This window comes from Aythya ferina (assembly GCF_964211825.1).
Source record: "Aythya ferina genome assembly, chromosome: 13".
Taxonomy (NCBI): Eukaryota; Metazoa; Chordata; class Aves; order Anseriformes; family Anatidae; genus Aythya; species Aythya ferina.
In genome coordinates, this window is record NC_140311.1 from 16,635,284 (window position 1) to 16,658,310 (window position 23,027).

At 48.0% G+C, this 23,027-nt stretch overlaps 1 protein-coding gene across 1 annotated transcript in view; it reads right to left on the reverse strand.

Annotated features, from left to right (window-relative positions):
- Window positions 1–23,027, reverse strand: part of NEXMIF (neurite extension and migration factor) — a 133,803-nt gene that overhangs the window by 14,109 nt on the left and 96,667 nt on the right.

The following is a 23,027-nucleotide window of genomic DNA, read 5'->3' on the forward strand; positions in this document are numbered from 1 at the left end:
GCACACAGAGAAGAGGGAGCTTGCCCCAGGTTAGAAGACAGCAGCTCAACAACAGGGTTGGAAGAAAAACCCAGATATCCCACGCGACAACTGCTTGCCCTGGCTCTCCTCCTCCAAGCGCTGCCAGGCACGAAAAATCTCGTCTAAGGAGATTTGGGGGAAGAAGTATCTAGCCTCATTTTTCATTGAAAACCCTTTTTACTCCTTCCTCGGGGAGCTGCCCTCATTCCCATGCCACCTGCTGCCGTGCATCGGCATGGACATGGAGCAGCGGGCAGCAGAGAACAACCCGAGGGGATGCTCCCAATGAGCAGAACCGTGCCTCTTTGACCAGAAATTAAAGACTGAGTCTAACGTCTGGCAACTCGAGCTCAACTTTTTTTTCTCTCTCACAACAGGTATGAGACCAAAGCATCGTTTTTTGTTTTTAAACCCACAGTCGTCGATGCCTGATTATCCTGCAGTGCTCCCTGCCCCGGGTTCAGCAGCCGAACGTCACTCATATTCAGATTTGCAGTGGAGTCCTCTTAATTAATGTGAAATCTTTACAACCGCCTCAGTAAGTGAAACCTTCACCAAACTTAAAGATGTTGTGACACCGAGAGAAAGAGAAGAATAACAAGCATCAGTAACCCAACTCCTCTGCATATTTAGAGGAATATTTAACTAACCCGGAGAGTTTGACTTTGATGCAAATCCATATTTCAAAGCTCAGGACGAGTCGGTCTGCTCCTCTAAGCCCCCTCTCCCTGCTGCCCCGGGCTCCCTCCATGGTCAACAGAAGCTCGCTGGAGCCAGCACCGAGCACATTTGGCTCTGTGCGTTCACAGATCTGAACCTGCTGCTCACGGGCTCACTTCAGAGCACTCCAAGAGCATTCGTGGCTGATCAGACCGGCATCTCCACAACACAGACGTTTATAACCAGCACTCCCGCACGCTGATCCCCACCATCCTTCCGCAGTGTGAAGGTGATGCTCCAGGAGAGGCTTAGCAAGCAGGGGCACCTCCTCCTTCCCGCGACGAGCAGGATGTCAGGGCCAGCAGGCATCGTCTTGGTGCTGCAAACCTCCACGGGACCCCCTGGCACGGGGACAGCCACACCAGGGCACGCCAACACCTCGAGGTGCAGGCTCCAGCCCTCTGATGGCCACCAGCTGATGCCAAGTCAATGGGAAGCCACAGTGCTGGACACCTTGCTTGTGAAGCTCTGCAGCTAAGGGACTTGTGGGTTCAGAGGCTGTACCCATGCTTTATTCTGCTGATTTCTCTAATGATGTCCTCCTACCTTGCTGACACCGCTGGCCTCCAGGGAACCTTGTGGTAATGCAGGTGGCAGCTTCATGCTGTGTCCAGTGGACCTGGTTTCAATCTGCTGTCCTCCAAAGGATGGGCCGTGGTTTCTCATTTTACAGCACCAGCAAAAACACGGCCTCAGTCCTAGACAGGACTTGGAGTATGGCCATCACAGGAACGTTTAATAGTAATTGTTATATTCATAGGGAGAATCATGGTAATATTTCAAGTTATCCAAGTGCAGAAACCAAATCAGGATACTACAGAACGTTTTTCACTTTAACCTATAGGACCCAGGTTGAAGGACAAGAGGTGACCTAGTGCTGCCATACAAGGCTCAGTGCTGCAAGTCAAGTCTTTGGTCTACCAGCAGAACAAACCCAAACCCGTGGTCATGTCCTCCACCTCCCCACATGGCTCAAAAGCACCAGCACCACCTCTGCGCTGGTTTGCTGGTCTGACTTCTGCTGGGATGTACCTGATCCGAGCAGTTTGGTGCAAAATGACACAGCCGGCCTGTTTTCAACGGGTAACATCGTCATAGCCGTATTAAAATAATGGCTTGCACTGAATAAAACATAACACAGAGGCAGGAACAGTAATTCTCCAGTAGTGTGGATGTGTCACTTGCAAAACACAAAACATCTCTAGAGAGAAGATCAGAATGGGGACATAAAACACCAGAGCTTACAAAGAGAGATCCCGAGCACTGTCAGGAAGGCACCAACCACCCTATTGCCCCCGGGACTGTCTGCCCCTTGTTCCTGCTCCCGGGGACGTAATGGGCAGACCCCGAGGAGGCAGCAGGGCTCATCTGGGCAGACGCCAAGCGAGCAGCAAGCATGCGGTCAGACAGTCGGAGGCAGAAAAAGGGAGTCTATGGGGCTGGAAACCTGGGCGATTTTTAATCTCTTATTATTATTTGGGGGGATGTGTGTGCATAAAGGGGAGGGAGGCACGGGAGGGAAGTGTCTGGTGGCTGTGATCCAAAGATGGGAGAAGACAAAGAGGAGGCCGAAATGCAAGAACTGAGGGGCTGTGCCTGTAGCCTTGGCTGCGGTACCTCAGAGTGAGGAGCCGAGCTCCAGAAACGAGCTGGAAAGAACTGAAAAGAGTTCAGATGGGGGATCTTCAGACACGGCTGAAGAGAGATGAAGTGCAAATGAACCAGACAATTTTGAAGTTTGCAGAGACCTGTTGAACAAGAGGACCTTTCCAGAGCGCCGTGACCACGAAAGGTCAGCTCCCAAGGCGGACAGGGAGAAACACCAGCTACCGTGAAAGAAAAGCTGACAAAGGGGCTTGACGCAATGCAGAACAAGAGGAAACCGAAGACTGGGAATAACAAAGAGGAGAAGAACAGCTGGGTCCCTGGGAAGAAAAACTAAACCGAAGGAGACCTGGGGTATAAAGGCAATAGGCAGAGAATACGCCGGGTAGCAGGAGAGCACAGAACAGAGCCATGTGCAGACAGCAGAACAAAGGGGAGAGGATTCGGGCTGCAGACAACGTCCAGCCATTGAAGATACACATGGCTGAGGTCACGCTATTGTGAAGAACCAGCAGGAGGAAATTCAGTCACCAGCTTGAAGTCTATGAACTTTACTAGAGCCGGAGTGCATGGAGGAAGAGGATGGTCAAAGCCACGGAGTCAGATGGGCTCCAGGTGTCTGGGGGAGGAGGAGGGCAGGAGCACAGCTTGGCAGGCTGGGCTACAAGGACAGCCACAGGTGGTTCAGCCGCTGGGATGAATTTGGCAGGACAGGCTTGTCTTGACTGTGCCGTGTATTTTAGGGCCTTGGTCTGCTAAGATCACGGCTGGCATAACTGAAAAAGACACTGGCTATGAAGGGAGATGGAAGGGATGAAGTTGCAGAAAGCAAACAGTGGAGACGGAAAATAATGCAACTGGTTTAAAGCAAGAGATGGACAAATTAATGGGAAGAAGGACAAGAAAAAATTGCCTGTGAGAGCAGCACACAGGACTGGGTGACCTGGAGAAATCCCCTTCAGCCCTCCAGCTCACGGCAGGTGAAGGACTGTAAGCATCTCAGAAAAACCCTCAGCATCACAGCTGAGAGCATTCTCCACTCCTCGTGTCTCCCCTACATCTTCCCACTACTCACACTAACGGGGTTGTGCAAAAGCTGATAGCAACTCCGTGGAGTGCACGTGTCCAGCAGAACACAAACACAGCACCCAAACGGATCCCTGGATCTACACCTCCCATCGCCTTCAGAACAGGTCCATCACCTTGGGAGCAGGTGTTCTTCAGCCCGGGTGGCCAAGTAACCCAAAGCACTACTTTGTTCTGTTCTAAAAAGCCACCTGAGAAGGTTCATGGGCACTGTAGGTGTGGAGCACTGTCTCCAAAGACAGATGTGGCCGGAGAACGAAAGCTGATGGATGCCCAGGCTAAGGCCCCACGAGCTCTCTCTACTCCCAGTGAGCAAGAGCCTGTGCACACTTGGTGGGACACCTTTTTGTCAGTTCTTTGGAGTAAAAACCCAATATTCCTTGTCCTTATTTCTCTTCCTATAAATTCAACACATACAGAAAGCAAGAGCTATGTAATCAATGCTCCCAGCTGGAAATGAAGTGGGGGGGTGCCGGTTATTTGCCTACAGCAAAGGAAGAAATGCCCGAATTACACAACTAGAACATCTGGACATGCTTCTACGCTTGAGTCGAGGAAATGATGGGCTTTGTGTTCACTTAGAACTGACACTTCTTTGTACATCTTGGATTTTAGCACTTTCCTCAAGGTGAAAGGGGAAGCACTGCTGGTTTACACAACTGTGAGGGAAACATGCCTCTGCTCGAAGGGTGCACTCTACAAAGACAGCGACAAGCTGCTTTGCTTCTTTCTCAACCCGACAATGGCCTTCTCCCCCAGCAGGGCAAGGTCCCAAGTGGACATCTTATAGGTAAGGGTCCATCCCTCGTTGCTGTCAGCAGTGCCACGGGGAGAGGATGTGCTCTGGTCTCAGCTGCCAGCCCAGGGAACAAATCCTCCAAGGCTGGCCTCTGCCAGCTCTCCCTGGGAGGCAGATGTGGTTCAGCTCCTGGCATCTTGCAGAGAAAGTGGCCACGGTCTCAGCAGCATCCTGGAAGCACTCAGAGGGGACCATGGACACCAGCATGCCACACCTGCTGCATAATCCAGGGCTTGGCCACGTGTCCTCGGCACCAGCACTATCCTGCTGAAGCTTAATACACTCCCAAGCAGAGGAAAAAAAATAAATAAATCCACCAGGTAAAAATAAACAGCCTGCCAGACTGACTGCAAGCCCACCTACACATATGGGAATTGTATTAGATGGACTAGATTAGGGGTTAGTGATAGCTGTTCCATAATTAAAGTTGCAAGAGTGTTTCAGCTTGGAGCTGAATAAACAAAAGGTCGCAAGCACCCAGACAAAACCCAACGTGGCAATTCCTATTTACACACACCTTCTACATACCAAGCGCTTTTATTTGTTGTAGATCACGGGGGTAGATGGAGAGGGAGTATCCACAGCGAAGGAAAATCTTTTTCTGGAGAAGAGGGGGAAGAAGCAAAGCAGAAGATGTGGCTTTTTTCTGCAGAGTTGTGAATAAGCGCAGGTGTTGGAAGGAGCTCTATATATGCGGTTACATCTTTCAACAAAAAAAAAAAAGAGCTTTAGAGAAATTAATTACATGTCAGAGCCTCTGACAGGTCTTTTAAGAATTATGATACTTTTGAATGAAAACATTATATGCTTAAAAAGAAATACCATGTAAATGTCTCTGAGATATTTACATTCAGCGGAGTAATAGTAGAAAAGAATTCAGCTCTCTCCCCGGTACGAATGGATGCGGAACATGCTGTGCTCTTCCTAACAACATCTTCTGCCCTTGCTGGACTTCATTAACTCTCAGGCAGAATTAAAAGATAGAGTTCAGGGCCATCTGCCACGAATCAGACGTAAACAGAAATAAAGCTCTCCCAAAGAGGCCAAAGCGCGGCTCTCGCTTCGCCGGGCTGCAGCCCTGACCGCACGGCTCCTCGCCAAAGCAAGGCCACCACACTGCACACCTCCTTCTGTGCTGACAAAACGGGCAGCAAGGCCTCTGCAGGGAAAAATATCCTTTTTTCCCCCGCTTTGAGCCCCACTGAAACCTGTGCAGGACATAGGATAGAGAGCTTCCCTTGGAGAAAGCATCGCGGGGCAGGACTGACCCCAACGATGCTGTTTTCCTGCTGGATTCTGACATTCCCAAATCCCTTTTATCCCAAGGATTCTACCTCACCCTTGCTTTTTCACAGCAATTTGACAATGGGTGGGTGAACTGATAAAAATTTTCACTTGCCAGCAGATGGGGATAGATTTTACTACTAAGCCTCTAAATAGAGGTTCTCTAGAAGTGCCTCTCCTGCTGAACCCATTTTTCCAAGAACTCACATATTTATATTCTTATTTAGGCCAAGGGTCTGAATTTTGCCCAACAACACGAAAAGAAAAAATATAAAAAGTACATGAGGTTTCCAGAACCGGAATGGTTCAAAAGGAGAAATTAATGAGGAAAGGTATTCTCTGCCCATCACAGAGAGCTTCCCCTGTCCATGAAATGGATGCCAGACTTACGGGTTCCAGTTTTTCAGAGCTGTTTTCCCATAAAAACCTGAAGAGGAAATAATCAATCCCCTAGCTGTTCCCTGGACTTTCATCTTATCAAGGATGAAAATGGACAAAAGGCCAAAGTGAAAGAGATGATGAAGAAGGCCTTAGTGGGTTAAATCCAGCTGTGAGACAGCCAAAACCCTTCGAGGAGGTGAGGTTTGACAGAACAAACATTAACTGAGAATAGGTTTGGCAACCTAGATATAAATACGGATAAAAGCCTCCAATTAGGAATAAATCCGGGGTAAAAAAAAAATGAAGTTGATAAAAAAAGAGCTTGCAGAGAAAATGGAGAACACAAAAATCATGAGAAGAAGAAACAATTTAAGAACTCGTGTGTTCCCAGAAGGTGTAAAGGATGGATGGCTTGTTAATATTCATAGCAAGCCTCCACTTTCTTCTCAGCTGAAAGCAGAAGCAACAATTATCACAGAGCCCGAGCCCCAACTCCAGCAGACCCCGAGATAAGATATTAAGAGCTGACTATTTTAGAGCAGATTCTGAAATAAATGACAGTTTCTGACCTTACTCCGAGAGGACATAAGGTGCCAGTGTTTCAAGACCCGTCACAAACAACTTTAAGGAAAAAGGAAGGAAGTGAACAAAATTATAGCCTTCCTGACAAAGCACATGTAAAATACAGAAGGAGCTTTCTCTGTAAATGTATTCTCACACATCAAGAACAGCAGTATATCATAAAGGGAAAAAGGCGGCAATTAAAAGCCTTGAGAAGCTGAAACGCGTGAAGGAATGGCTGGAGCACGGTGTATTTCAGCAAAAAGCTGTGCCGTGCTAGGGGAAGGACAGCTGCTAAACCCAAAAGACAAAGCCAGCAGAAGGCAAAGAAAAATAGCTGCAGCCCGCGTGTGCAAGGGGCAGGGTGAGGCCGAGCAGTAACAGGGGAAAATGGGAACCTCGTGGGCCAAAAAAAGGTCCAAGTAGGACTGAGGAAACCAGAAGGACTGAAAACATGGGAGCAGCAAGGAGAATGTGAACCCAAAAACAAACAGGGAGGAGCAAGGGCAATGGAAAGCCAAGAGAGCCTGGGTTCATTGTTTGGGTGAGGAGGAAGGTGTTAGACCTGAATGGATCTGAAGGAGAAGAAGCCAGACGTCCTGTGCCATGGCACAGGCACGTGTTTTAGGACTGATTTGCTCTGTAGGTCCATGAAGGTCACAAATCAGCTGGGCTTCTTATTTCCTAGCCGACCTGCTTCCAGTAAACAGGAAATCAAAACACGACCGATGCTCAGGAAAAGCACAGCTCTACCCTGTGCTGCCCCATGCTGCTCTACAACATCTATACAAAGGTTTTTTCGGAAGGATCTGAGAGCAAACTGGTAAGAAATTGTTACGGCAGGCTGGCAAGAACAGGATGAGAGGGAGCAGTGCATTAACGAGGCTTACCAAACAAATCTTAAAACCACAAACCACCACCAGCAATAAACCACAAAGCAAAACAAGAGCCAAAACAGAGGAACTGAGACCCTTTAAAAAGCATCCCCTACCTCGGCTGCCTGCATTTTTCAGCCTGCGTGAGAGGTAAAACCCTGGTTCAGACAGAACCAGGACACAAAGTCCGAGCTAGGTGTGCGCATCCGCACCATGCAGGATTTATCGTAGGCAGTAAAATCAGGAGGGCACTTAACAAACTCTGTGCTATTTATAAAAACAAAGCTTGAGATACCGTACTCTGTCCCAACGTGCTGGAAAGTCTTAAACTGAACGGGAAAATGCAGATGCTGCAATAGAAAGTTTTCTTTGTGGAGCTGAAGAAATCTTTGCCCGCGGGACCATGGGCAGCAGGACGGCAGGCAGACTCTACTGTACCACTGCGTTTTGCCTTTCCTCCTTAAAAGCAACGGTATTCCCAACGTGTAGCTTTCGCTCAGTCGCTGGCTATAAAGTTAAGATAAATCAGAAATGTTAAGGGCTTGCATTTCTGAGAAAATTAGGCTGGAAATGATTAAAAACTCCAATCTGCAAAGGTTGAAAATTCAGTGAGATACGTGGGTGTTAACCTTACAAAAACACAAGGACCTCTCCAAAGCTAATTATGTATCAGGCTAGTCTAAAATAACAAAAGCCATTAAAGAATAGTTCAGGATGGAGATTTCTTGATGGGCAGAATTGCTTCATTTAAATAAACTTATTACCAAAATTCTCTTTCTACTGCAGTATTTACGTATAGGTCTACAAGACAGTATCTTAAAAGCTTCGCAATCCCTTCCTGTGAACCTAATCAGGAAATATGAGAGACCAAGGTCAAGTACATTAATATTACAGAAGCTTTCTAAGAATGGGGATGCTTCACAGTTCCTTGCACACTGGATATTATCGAATAACTCAGCTGAAGAATGGTGTGTAAAATTTTGTTTAAAGATATGGATTAATGCAGAGCCAGAATAGCGTGAGGAAATGGATTTCACAGAGGTACGCCGAAGGAAAGGCTCAGTCCTAAACTTTACAATTCCCTCTTAAGATCCCCTATTAGAAATAGTTTCTTCTCATCACTGTTAACCACCAGGTTTAAGAAAAAGAAGAGAGAAAAAATGATTTTTTTTCCTGCATGAATTTGTAATGCATTGAAGTTTGGACTAAAGAGGGCAATTAAGCCTGCTGGTGTTGGAGGAGGATATGAAAGCTCATCAGGATATTTGCAGTAACCCTAGTGGGGTAAACATTTCTCTTTTCTAATATCTCCAAATTAGAAATTTTATAGTGAAAAAGAAATCTTGGAAAGGCTCGTTTGTCTCTTATTAGCAATTAACATATATGGACTCAGGATAAAAAGTGCTAATTTCTAAAATACACAGAATTTTCATAAAAGCACGGGTAGAAAGAGCGAACATCCGAGCGCCTGGATTAGACACAGGAAGAAATGAATCTGGGGTGTCGGGAGGAAGGGCTCCTCCATCCCACTTCTCATACATACTGCCTTAATGCTTTCCTTACCACGGACACGCGATGGGCAGCATCAAATACAAACACGTCTGCTACAGACCTGGAGAATCCAGGTAAGCCAGGCTGCTAGGAAAGAGGCAGGGGTGAGAGCAGCCCCCAAAGGGCGCTCTGTTCCTCATTTACCTGCAGCCCCTCAGCCATTAAAGTTCCCAGCCAGAGCTCTTGGATATTCAGCAACAACTTCAAGTTTTATAAGGATTTTTCCTTTTTATATACATATAAATGACCGCGTTGACAGCAGATGGCCTCTTCTATATGATTTCCTTTCTAAACTTTCAGCTCCGTGCCATTCCTGCATGCTCCCTGTGCTGGGAAAGGAAAGCCTGTGCTTTCAGCTCTGGAGCACGAAGCTGGGGGTTACTCCTGCTGGTTTGCTCTTGCTTTCAAATCACACACGTGCACACAAAAATGGGGAAGACAGGCACCAGGAAAACCACAAGCCTGAGCAGACAGCTTAGCTGCTCTGCCCTGCTCCTGCCTCCTCGGAGCCTTGGGTCCCCCAGACAAGGCAAATCCTGACACGACTTACAGCAGCCACACCACGACCACTGACTGGAGCGTGTTGTCGCAACGGAGTGAGAGGTTTCACCCAGCTGGCACGGCTGGACCGCCACGTTTTGCAGGTGAAATAGCTTCAAAGTCTCATCCTGTGATGTGCCTCTGAAGGAGCTGATGCTTCTGACTAAAAAGGGAATGGGGGTAGGTAGGAAAAGCAAATGATCAAAACACTTATCACACAGTGAAAAGAATTTATCAGGCCTGATAAGGTGTCTGAATTGATGATGATTATAAGATACCATCCATTTTTAGCTAATAATTCAGAAAAAGGATGAATTATTTGAGGAATAATATGTGATCATTTATTTAAAGACTTATTATAATGTATATGTTCTAGGAAGCAGAGTTAAGGTTGTACGAAGACGTTAACACTTGCATTTCCAGAGTGCTGTACGTTTAACCAAATGCAGAGATTTAACAGCCCTGTATTTGGCTCTAAAACCAAGTGGCTGGGTTAGTTTATAGGGCTCCTGCATTTATAAAACAGCAAGTAATTTTACAAGGCTGTTTTATACACATTCTACTTTTCCTCCACTTCTCTGCTCATGTTTAATAAATCTCCCAACATCTGCCTTTGAGAACTGGCTCATTTATTTAAAATTCCCAAACAATCCCATCCACGACTCCGCAGGCCTTAGCGGCTCACCCAATTAGCCCAAAGTGTCAATTAAATATAAAGATACGTCTCTTCATTTTCACTCGGAAAGGTTTTGGGTTCAGCCAAACGCTAAGGGCAACTTCTGAAGGCGAAATCCTGCCTTCGGAGAGGCTGCAGCTCCTAAGATATCGGTCCAAACCTCCATCTGTATCCAGGTAACAATCTGGAATGCTGATATTTAAGAGGAGAACTATCTGGACAGCTGCCCCAACTCCCTGGGAAGCAATGTTTAGTTAAAGTCTTGGATATCACTGAAAGAAGATGTGGAGATGTCACACTGTGGCTGAGGCATTTTTTCAAGTGTTGAATTATTCACCCGTGAATCTCAGATGTGAAATCCAAATGCTCCAGTACTGCCCTGGCTTTAGACAATGTCTAATTCCTTTCTGTGTCACGGCAGGGTCTCTTCATCAGCCTTCTTTCATCTCTAATCACAGTGAGGTCATGGATTATTACTCATATTCACTGCTCAGCTCAGAATCACCGAGCCCGGGACTCCGCCGTGCTCGTGTCCCCGGCCCTCTGCCCGTCGGCTCCCCTTCCATCCGGCTTTTTGGAACTGGGAAGTCACCAACTTTCCCTGCTCTTCATCCGCAGAAGTATAGCAGGAAGAAAAATCATAAACAAACGCATTTATCAGCTTTTGCTGGAGGTGTTGCTCTGCATATCGAGCTGCAATTGTTTCATTAGGAGGACCTCGGTTATGTCTGCAACGTTAACGAGTCTCGGAGAACAGAAGAAAAAAATCCTACAGGCAACACCACAGAGAAGATAAATAGGTAAACATCCTGTGCCTGACATTAGTTAATACATCACAGCTTTATTCACTTAAGGCAGCCATGAAATCAATTCTTCAGTAAAAATAAAAAATTTGTACCCAAATCTGTGCTCGCAGTATCGGCGAGGCAAGACGCGATGCAACAGGAGGAAACGCGTGTCTGTGCGCTCAGCTTGAGCTCTGCCCATTTGTCTTTGCCTCATGTGAAGCCCTGCTAAGGACTTTGTTTTCCACAAATCAGGACTTTTTTCATTTTTCCTCAAAAGCAAATACTTCGTCTTTGTTCAACTTTCTCATGAGTCACCACGGATCTAATCCCAGCCTCTCGAGGACACGGCCGCAATTTTCAAAGTATCCTGGGCTAATCAGTAGCGGTGATAGGAAACCTCAGGGACTACTAAAAATAAAACACCCTTCTCTTTGAAAATGCTAAAAAACCCCGCCCACGTTTGAAACTGGTCAAAATCCCACCTTCTTTCTGGATAAACTTCCGAGCCTCCCACCACGCAGAAGGAGACAAAGTCAAAACCAAGCAGCAAGCAGCCTGTTGAAGCGTAACCCCAAAGTTTCACCGATTCCGCCAGAAAAACCAAGCCCAGACCCTGGTCAGCGCATCACCAGCGACAGGAGTGGGTCTGTGGGGCCTTCCTGCAGATTCTGGCCCAGCAAACGCTTGCTGGGATGGGGATGCTCTGCAGTGCTGAGCCTCCAGGCTGTGCAGCCCGGTATTTGGCCGAGATGGGTTTTTTTTTGGCACAATCACCACATGCTGCACCTTGAGGTGCTCCCCTGGGGCGCACCTTGCTCGTGGCCCTGTGGTTATCACCCCTCCGTCACTTGTTGGTGCTGTCCCAGACCTCAACCATGTACAAAGATGAAAGGAGAGCCACGCCAACAGCAGTGCCTGGTGAAACTCAGGCCAAGGAGCAGCACACCTCAATTTCCAAGAGAAGGACGCAAGCACTGGACAGCTGGACGTACCCGTGGGTACCCAGTGCTACCTGGACCAAGTTCTCCATTCACCCAGTAACAAAACAACCTCTGACAGTCATCGCAAAGCCCTACAAAGAGCAACAAGAGGGAAACACAAAGGAAAACGGAGCCTGCAGGCTCTGCCTTGGCAGCAGAAGCATCATCGGGGAGGTGCAGTGTTGTCGTGGTGCTGCATGGTGCCACCAGTGCCCCAAGGAGCTCATGGCCACAGCCAGTGGTGCCAACGCTTCTGGGTGCATCCATCCCTCGTGGGGCTGCCAGAGGATGGCCAGGAACACAGTGGGTTTTCCCACCACGCAAGCTATAGCAGGCTCTTTTGCCTGAAATTCACCCAGATTCGAGGTTCTCCAAGGGATCTACCAAATCCAGACAATTCTCTGTTTTTTTTTTCTTTGTTCCCTTGTAGGCTTACATTCTTACTCCCCAGTCTGCAGCTAAAGGATGCACAAGGGGATCTTGGGGATCCTGCGCTTGGTACAACCAACTTGAATCCCATTTCAGATTTTCCAAACTGCTTAGTGCCTTCTGGACAGCAGCCATCATTTACGTGGGGGCTTTCATCTATTTCAAGCTGAAATTGATTGGCAATTTTGAAGAACGCACAGCAAATTGCTGCTCTAATCACAGCAACTTGAGCCACGCAACTATGTTAAAATAGCATTAGTGCTGAGCCAGAAGCTGAGGGAGGCAAGGAAGTGCTGAGTTAAGGTTTCCTGCACGGGGTCCTTCATCTTGTCCACCTGTATCTGGATGCTGCAGCCCTCCGTGTTTTTTTCCTGGTGGCGTTTTGAGACTCCAGATGGCTGCTCACCAACCCAGCAGTAACACCGCTTGGTATTTCAGTGGCAGTTTGTGGCTCCTAAGCACTGGGGTAGGCTTTCAGAGGGCTGGCTTGCTCGGGGAGCTGGGTGCTGATTTCCTCAGGCTGCAGGCACCTGCGGGTCCTACCTGCTGCCGACACGCGGCGCTTACCGGGACGGATCTGCAACCCCGTGGCTTGTAAATGCCAGCGTCAACTGCACCTGGAAAAGACTACTCAGACAGCTGAAAAATAACACATCCCTCCAAGGAAACACTGACAGATGCAGAATAAGGAGAAGATTTCTGAATTCCTCTTACGCCAAATCCTTTTAGCAGAGACAGGGAGAGACAGGGAAACAGCAGGGAAGCCGGTGATCTGCTCCCAGCGCGCGGGTGCCGGTGCCTGCTCTGCCTCCCTCCAGGCACCGCAGCTCCCACGTCCAGGAGCCCTGGGGAGCGCCACCTTTGGCCCTGTCACCTACCAGGTGGCAAGGACAGGGCGTGCTTCCAGCCCCTGATCTCCTCGGGGGTGCAACCGCAGCATCTGTTCCGTGGCGGAGACACACAGCTGAAGCACACAGCCTACAGCACGCTCGGCAAAGCGCCTTCTTCTCCGTGCGTTGCTTTCCAGCTCAACAGTTAGGATTAAAAAAAATAATAATAATAAAACAAAGGACAAAAAAGAAGCAGAGCTGCATCCAGATAAAGCAAACCAGACCCCAAGCAGGGGCAGTGAACTCCTCGCTTTGGTGTAGGGGTAGAGGGGCACGATGGGGGGAAGGGGCTGGGCAGGATCAGGCCGGCACGTGGAGCAGACACAGGGAAATGCAGCAAGGGCTCTGCAGCACGAGGTGTGGATCCCAGACCTCCAGGTGGGAAAGCGTGGCTCCATGCCCCGGTGAGCGTCCCCATTACTGACCGTCCTCGCCAGCAGATGGGGAGGGAACAATTCCCTCGCCACCAGCCGACAAACACAAAGGTGGTGGGGAAGGGAAAATCGCCCAGCCCTCCCCTTCCATGCATTTCGCTTACACCGGTGAGATATCCTCTACAATGGATTAAATCAAAGTCCATCGCCAAGTTCAAGAACACGTTTAATGCAGATCTATTCATTTCAAGGAGGGTCTGCACAATAGATAGCTTTCCCCTTCAAAAATTATTCAAACCTGCACGCTTCCTTTTCATTCTTCTGTATCTTAACATTTAAAAGAGAAATACAGCATATTTGTAACTGGAGAAACGTTGTACAAATCATAGCCTGCTGTAAAAAGTGTATTTCACAAAGACTTTACATGGTACAGGGACAAGGACCACTTGTTGATAAATTACTTTCACTCAGAGAGTGGAAAGACATATTTGTGTGCACTATAAGTGGTGCTATTGTGGAGCAATTTGATGGAAGTCCAGTAAAACAAGGTGTGCAGGTTTCATTTAACCTCATCTAAATCAAATTAATGGCCAGGGACGGCGTCTGTGGACAAAGCAGAGCGCTGTGCGTGCATGCGACAAAGCGTGCCTGCTGAGCTGAGAAACATCTCTGCCAAATCGTCCCCTTCCTGCTGCCCTCGCCCCTTCGGGACCCACCTGTAATAAGAAGGAAACGGGCAGCTTCATGGTGCAGCTTCAACGCCCCGTGAGTTTTGGATGAGGGATGCAGCACAAAGCCCGTGGCTCCCCGTCCCTGCAGGGTGTCAGGGTGACCTGCATGAAGCCAGCTCCGGGAAGACACAAGGGTTTGCTACCAGAAAGCTTTGCTCCTCGCTGCCTCTGCTAGTGGGACTAGGAAAAGAGGAATAACTGTGCCTGGAAATGCTGCCTCCTCCCCTGAACGAGGCTGTTAATTCTGGAGGTTCAGACTGCTGGAAATTAGTGACGAATGGGCCGGCTAAAAATGACCTGGGATTTCATTATGGCTAATAAAAGCTGGGGAAAAAAACCACAAACTCCCAAATGTGCATTACGAATTCAGTCTGTAGCAACTCCTTCAAAGGTATCTGGGTGAAAGCAAATGATGCGCAGGCACTCTGACGTGCAGCAAATAAATCGAGCCTGCCTCTGGGAGCAGGCACCCAGGGGCTGCAGCCCTCTGTGCACCAACGCTGGGACCCACCAGATCTGCTCCTGGCCGCAGCCGCGACGTGTGAGCTGAGCAGGCTGCTGCACCGAGGAAAACCACAGCGGGGACAAAGCTGGCACAGCAACGGCCTGTGGAAGAAACTTAACAGCACTGCAGAAATTAAGTGGTCCTCGGGCTGTGCCCACAGCTCTCGTTTAAGGAAAAGATGTTAGCACAACATCCTGAAGTCACTTAGAGGATTCCTGTCCATTACCATGGAGAGATGATGCTGTGAATGATGCAGCAGGCAGAGCCTGATTTTTCACCCTGGATCTTAAAAATGGGGATTGGCATGTCGAAGTATATCCAAAGAGCGGGGGAAAGGCTGCTTTCACAGCAGGACGAGGCCTGCAGCAATTTAAAGTGATGGCTTTTGGCATGCCACGTTTGAGAGGTTAATGGAGAAGGTATTGGATGGCTTGTCTCTCAGCCTGTTTGTTAAACCTACATGATGTCCTGGTGCACGCTAAAAATCTCTGAGCAGGAACTGATAAATGGGCCGCAGCGAGCTTAGGGCTGCGGAGCTGAACGCAGCCCCAAAGAGATGTGAGTTGCTTCAGAAAGAGCCAATTTACCCCGGCGAGGTGGGAGCTGGCAGCGGCTGGGTGAGAGCAGGGCTGCGGGGACCGGGCAGCCCCACGCACGGGGACACACAGAGCAGTAAAGGGCTTGGGTTGTGGTGTCTGGGTTTGTCTGCCAGTCCAACAGCATTTCCAAATGCTGCAGCCTGAGAAAACAGAGCTGTTCTGTCAGCAGGCAGAAGTGACAGCCAGGTTTGAGATGCTTTCATAGGATTTTATAGGATGGCAGGCTTAGGGTTTAGGGTTCAGGATCAGCCCTACCTGAAACGCACACCATTCTTCAGACAGGAGTGGCTTCCTGCAGCAACAACTAACAGCTATGGAAAAGATGCAATTAAACCGCTTGGTGATTAACCTATCGAACATTTTCACTGCTGTTTGGGAACAACTTCCTGGAAACGACAGAGCACCCTGATGTGCAGTGGGTTCAGGAAGCTGGAGAGGCTTCAGAAAGCCCTCTACAGAGCCCACGAGGCTGCAAACCCTGCCCCATGGGAAGGTCCTTGTGGACCTCGGGGTGGGCTCAGAAGGATGTCTGAGCGACGGAGCCCCGCGTGTAGTTACAGGGCTTCAGCTGAGCAGTGCTTTTTGCAGAGGGCCACACACACACCAAAAACACCCAACCCAAGCAAGCACAGAAACACAGCTCGGGGCGGAAGAGACCTCTGAGGTACACGCTGACTAAAGGCATCTCCAAGACCTGAGAATATAAAACATTCCCTCATTTTTTCTTTGGTTTGGGTCAAGGAAATACCCGGCCATGCCAAACTTGCCCTCCCACCCTTTCCATGCGTAAAGCTGAACCCTGGTGACGTTTATTCCTGAAGGGGCGAGCAGCCTGGTGCCGTGTCTGCATGCCAGGTGAGCCAAGAGCTGTCCAGAAATGAAACCACCTTATCCCAAAACAAACGATGCACGTTTTGCTGTACAGTCACCTTGCCTATTACACACCGTGCCCATTTCCAAACGCGGGTGTCACCACTGTGCCTCCACCCTGCTGAAGGGTGTTCATCCTCCTTTCTTGCAGCAAGTTGTATTTTCTCTCAATAGCAACCAGATCTCTGGGTTGAATTGGCCCCACTGGGTCAGGTCATTGCTGTAACTCCCCCGCTGACCAGCACACGCTTCTTTTCCAGCTTGCTGTTAGGTTTTCCTAGCATTGATTTGCTAATATTTCATTAATACATCCCTGATATGTGTTCTTTGTGTAGCTTGGGAAAAAATGACATCGTTACTCTCACTCTTTAGATCCGATTGTGTGCGGGAGGTGAAGTGCCACTGAATTTATGCTAAGATTTTAAAGGATGCTATCAATTTGAAACTCACAAAGTACTTCAATTTTTTTCACCTCAGTTAACAATCTAGCAGCACTGCAGAAGTGAAGGATTTCAAATGATCTAAATTTAGTGCTTCCAGCTCCCCCAGTACCATCATCTCTGACTGTCTGGTGTTTTTCCCAGTGCTTGAGCTCCTAGAGTCAGCGATGACATGACAGCATCACCTACAACACAGCTATGTGCCCAGCCTGCCAGACTGCAGAGAAGCACTTGAAAATCTGACCCAGGTATGAGCTAGAGGCTCAAAGAACAAAATCACGTAACAGGAATACAGTTTCTTTTTTTCCTTTTTTTAAAAAATGGCATGATTCAAGCCAGTCTTGCAACTTCTGAACACATGGGGATTAGCCATACTACTTCTTTTTTACCTCTTACCCAGCCTGGCCATATTTTACCCTGAGCTCATCCTACTGATGTTGGCTGCTCCAGCTCCTGTTCTGCTTTGCCTATGTGAAGCCACCATTGCGTCAAATGATGCTGACTGCTCAGGACACAAAGCTACAGGGCACTGTATTATTCTCCCTTTTTCCAAAGATCCAAAAAAAAAAAATAATTTAGATGGCCTATGAGATTAGACAGAATAGTATGCAAATAAGAGTTGTACGTGGTATCAACTCCCTATGCAAAGGTCCCTGTTACATGCACATGCTTTTCCTCATGCTACAAGCTGAAGAAAAACTGAAGGAGTGCAACATTTTTTGGGGAAGTCATAGATTCTTGAAAACCCTATAACGTGTAGACACGTATCACCCATAAAAATATTCCAGTGCAAGTTAAAATCTATCTTTTAAGAACACAGCTCTAAAACGCTTCAATGGATGGAAACCATTTTCGGTTTTCAATTTTTTTCTTAAATTGCATCTGGGCTGACAGCTTGAACACTGAGCTGCAGCCTGTGAGACAGAAATACCAACTCAATCCCAACAGTAGTGCTGCTACCAGTTGCTATAATGATCTTAATCAAAGCGTATTGTGATAAAAAAGGACTCTGGTTTGACTGCCTCTGGCATATCCTAGCTATCCTAGTGTCCAGATTTCACGTTATTGCAGGGAACCTGCCTAAAAGGTATTCCAGGAACGGAAGCGACAGCTTTTCCAAGGTGCTAATGGTATTTCACATGGTGTTAGATAACAGCCCCCAGCCGGATCCTTGCCAGCGCCCTCCCTGCTGCCGTGCATGGGACCCACGGACCCCCAGCGGGCCCTAGCCCCGTGATGCTCAGAGCCGCATGGGGACAGGCACGAATTATCCCTGCTGCAAAAAAGTTACGCTCTAGTTCATGGTAAAACGCGACAGGTGCTGCAACACAGGCGGGGGAATGTGAGGAGGAGGAGAGTAACGCGAACGGGAACAAGAGCCTGGATAGACGAGCCGCGCACAGGGAGATGCTCTATTTAAGCACTACACCAGCTCCAAGTTAAGCAAACAAGTCGATGAAACAAATAATGCATTCCTGCCTCCCACCTGCTGATGGATACCACGGCAGAAATGGGTCGCGTAAGTTCAGGTACCGACAGCACGTCAGGAAATAAATACTCCTTGTGCCACACACGGCCCTGCGCAGCTGCCTGTCGGCGAGATGTGTGCTGCTGCAGCAGGCGGGCTGCATCCCTGGGTATGTTTTAACCACACTGAAAGGCAGCCCCTCCGTCAGACCACAGAGGAAGGGGGTGGTTTACAGCCAGAAAAACGCATCCTGTGGGCTACAACACAGAATTGGTGCATCGGGGAGGCATCGGCCATGTGGGACACACATAGTGCACCTAGTGCAGGCGGCACCTCGTCCTGACAAGACTCAAAGGATGATGCTAGGAATACCTTTAAACGCCTGGATTTATGTATACATATACATAAACTATGTAAAGGGGAAAAGAGAAAACCAAAAGCGGCGGGATCAATCCAGCAGTGACAGTGGGTGAGGCCTCGGGGCCTGCAGGCCTCACAGCTGAGGCGAGGGCCAGGCGGACACGCGCCATATCCCAGGTCCAGCGGCACCGAATTGGTTCTCCTCACAAGGAGTCAACTCTTTGTCAAAGCGTTTTGGCTCCATGATGGCATTTCTAGTGTCCTGCTGTACAGTCGGCTACAGAAAACAGGAGAAATGACAGAAATGCAGCTCCCTTCATGCTATCTCTAAGCACTGATTAATTACAGTGGTTTAGATGATAACAACATCCCTGCAGCTCCCGTGCAGGGCCGGGCAGAAAGGTGTTTTGTGGGCAGCTGTCAGAGATGGCTGGGGGATTACAGAACAGCTGCAGCCCTCCAAGAGCTCTCCTCCCTGCTCAGGCCACAAACTCGCTGTCCTTTCCTAATTTCCAAGGCAGGCTACCACCGCGTTTGAAGCTGACGTCTACTTCAGTGTATTTGCCAAGGAATCTAACATACAACATACCGCTCCTTGAGCGTGCTTTGACTAAGACAACCCTAAAGATCACTGGTTGCAGTACCACTTGGAACAAAGCAATAACACTTTCATCTCTAATTGTAGTCCAAGGAAAACACCTTTCCTGGACAAATGTCCCTACTTGTGGCATTCAGCACCTGGAGGGGTTCAGCAAACCTGCAGCCGCCACCCGAACCATCGCGCATCTGCCCTGATGTGAGCCCAGAGAAACTCTGCTGACTGCAGAATAACTCAGCCCTCTCTGGTGAAAAGGCCTTTATCATCGTGTTTGAGTGTCTTATATAAGATTGCTATAAATTGGTACCAAAAAAAAAAAAAAAGGCAAGTAATTATGCTACTGCCTTGTAAGCTTTGATTCTGTGCTGTTTGGGCACAATCTCAGGATTTATTGTTAGACTTAGGAGGCTAATGCAGAGAACAGCAAAGGCTTGGAGGTGGGGTGGTCTACCTTTCAAGCCCCCATGTAAAAAGGAGATTTCCTTAGAATTTCACAGCCTCACAGACACGACTAGAGAGAGGCAGGAGACATTTCTGCCCTTTCCTGACAGCTTATGTATTATTCCTTAAAAAAAAAAAAAAATTAAAAAGGAGAAGAAAAGAAAAACTTTCAGAGAAATACTGAGCCTTTATTCCCTTGTGTTGTTTAAACCTTTTTTCATGGCACCACACAATGAGCTTTCTTCAGGAAGTAGAACAGTAGCTTTTCCTAAGACCACAGCGAAGCAGTTACAGCTTCAGTGCTTTGAGAAGGTGCTGGGTAAAAAAGAAAAAAAGGAGAAGAAGAAGAAACCAAAAGAGAGAGAGAGAATGAATGAGGGTACAATAGGGAACATGAATTGCTGAGGGAAAGGGAAAAAAAAAAAAAAAAAAAAAGAAATCAAGTGTAGGTATAATTGCAAAGCACCAGCACACTTCTGGCACTAGGGAAAAAGGGATTGTAGATGATTCAGGAGTATGACAAAGAATCCCTTCAACAAGTTGTCTTTTATCACAACTTTGCTGCTATACAGCTACACTGCAACAGGGAGAAATTGCATCATGTCAACAGCAAGTTTATAGAGATAAACTGACTCTGAAGACAGTGGAAATATGCTGGCAGTTACTTTGTGTTTTGCTTATCGCGCTGCAATAAATTTACCGAGAGCAGCATAAACAGGATATTTGAAACAAAAATACGCTGCGCTCCGAGAAGCCAGCTCCTTCACAGCCTCTGCTGCTGCCCGGCCACATTGCAGCCCCACGGGCACCAGAGAAGCCTTCACACAGCACCTGCCCCAGCAAAACAGAAGCTTTGCCCTACCAAAGGCTAAAAAAGGAAAGAATGGGGAGCTCAGGAGCAAGGAGCTCCTCGACGCCGTGGCGGTGCTATGTTCTTGACGGGCTTTTCCTGCATCCCTCTGTAGGATCCTGCGCCCTCCCCGCTCCTCGCCCCTCTGCTCCATCCCGGGGAATGGCTTCTGGTTTAAATGCAAATAGTGAGCACGCAGTCATCGGATCTTTTTTTAAATTCTGAAAGCTGAGACTTCTAAGTTTATCTCAGAAGGACACTGGAAAGATGAATAGAGAGAAATTATGCAGAGAAAGAGAAAATATTCAAAGAGTAGAATTATGTATGCATAATTGCCTGGCTCCCTGGGGTGCATGGGCGAGTACACCAAGTCACTTTGTGAAATCATTCCCCACAACTCCTGTATCCTAATTATAGTGCTGTAAGTGGGGAGAAGCTAATTTTTCAACAGTCCTGATGGGGTAACTGGAAGAACCAAGAGGATGCTGTTAACCCCTTGTCTACTGCAGGTCTGCAAGCAGACGAGCAAACACAGAGGAAAGAAATGAGGTGTCAGTGAGCCACAGTGTCTTCTCCTGGCTGGTTTGAAAGCGTCCTGTGTTGGGGACAGAGACAGGAACCAAGCAGAGGCCTCCAGCAGCCAGCCTGGGGAGATGAAGGGCAGAGGAGAAGAAACAGGTCTGAATGGAAACACACCACCAGACAGCACCTCTACCCGGACATCAAAGAAGTCTGGAGGCAGTGTCACAGTGCCTTCCCTCAGTACAGCATGCACAGAAGGAAAAGCTTAACAAACCCTAAATATGTCTGTAAAGGAACCGCTTTATCCAGCCAGAAAGCGCAGTCACACACCTGTGTGGCACAGTGCCACGTAGCTTGGTGCCATATGATCATTTAGGGAAGCGAGCGCTCCATCCAGTGCTCCCCGAGGCCAGCCTAGGGATGTGTTTCCAGCACTGACCTGCTAACCCAAAGCCCTGGCAGGTTGAATGTGCATCAGACAGCTTGACACCCTGCCACACGTGGCAGGGGGACGAGCCTTACCCCAACACGCTGTGAGCTGAGTGCCATGGGATGGGTGCAAATCACCATGCTCAAGGCTCACTTGGCTAGAAAGCTCTCAAAACTACAGATTTTGGACAAACTCTTCAGCCCTACCTCTTCCCCAGGAAGAGTCAGGAGTCCCGGCAGGACAGCCCTGCCCCAGCCTGTGCCTGGGGCTTTAGCGAGGGCAGAAATCAGCCACGAGCCATCATCTATGCTTACCAAGCTCAACAGATTTAAGCTGACTAAAAAAACACTTCCAGAATTCCTTGAATTCTCCAATTTTGACTAAAATCCTCGCTACTATTTTGACCAAATACCCTTTATATTTCTTATGTTAGTTCTCATTTACTTAAGATCCTTTAAAAGGTTCCAGTACGTATTGGTTTTCCTTATCAAAATAGATGCAGGTGAGCAATAGCAAAAAAAATAGCAAAAAAAAAAAGCAAGCCTACCCATTTACCCATGTTGAGTAGGTCAATACTGTTTTTCCTCAGCCAGCCCTGACACACCATTAAAAAACAGCATTTTATAGACGTTCATGGGATTTAAGACCAGAAGGGACCACCAGCTTGCTTAAGAGGACCTCCTACAATAATAGGCAATTAAATTTTGCCCAGTCACCTCCTCATTGAGGCCAATTATTTGTTCAGAGGATAATTTCCAGAAAGACATCCTTGACTTCAAGCATTGATCTCAGCACGTGAAGAACTCTTAGCGCAGTCTTACAAGTGATGAACTCTCTGCCAAGCCCATATTAATATCTAACCCTTAAGTTCCAAAAATTAAATATTCGAGTCAAATTGAACATACGTTTTTGGCCAAAGTAATAGACACAATTTTACTACTTAATCCTCTCACACTGTCTCAAGCTTCCTCAAATAACAGCCATCTGAACTGTGATCTCAGCTCTCCTGTGCTTAACAAACTAATTAGGCCAAGGGTGGCCAAACTTCCCAACTTCCTAAAACCTCTGTCTGGCCAGGAGCCACGGGAGGATGTCAGCTGGGGTGCAAGGGGATGGAGAGGAATGAGGGGCAGAAGCGGGTCCCACCTGGGTGACTTGGCCCCAGAGGCCTGTATGGTAAGGCAGGGGGATGAATAACGATGTTGGACTGAAGAAAACACAAAATCTGTACAGACCGAAAGAGGTTTTTATTCCCTTGCCTATTTTCTGGTTTGGAAATAGAGAATTCTGTTCAGTCTGAGGAAGTCACGTCACTCGCAGGCCCTCATTAGACACGTGGAGGACCAGGCCCGCAGTGGCACCTCTGGGGGACAAAGAGGTGACGGTCACAGACTCCTTTACATGAACCAAGGGGCTCGGACCCTCCTTGCCCTCTTTCTGAAGAAGTCCCTAAGCACCAAAAGACCAGGGGATCCTGGAGCTGTTGCACTTAGCAGAAGGAAATGTGCACTGAAACAAACACAAGTGCTCTTCCTTCCAGGCCAGTGTCCTCCAGTCATGTGGAAAGTCCTTGTTTCGGGACCAAAGACCGTTTAAGCACTCGGTGCAAAGCGAACAGGTTTTAAAAAAACCTGAGGAAGAGCCTCAAAACCC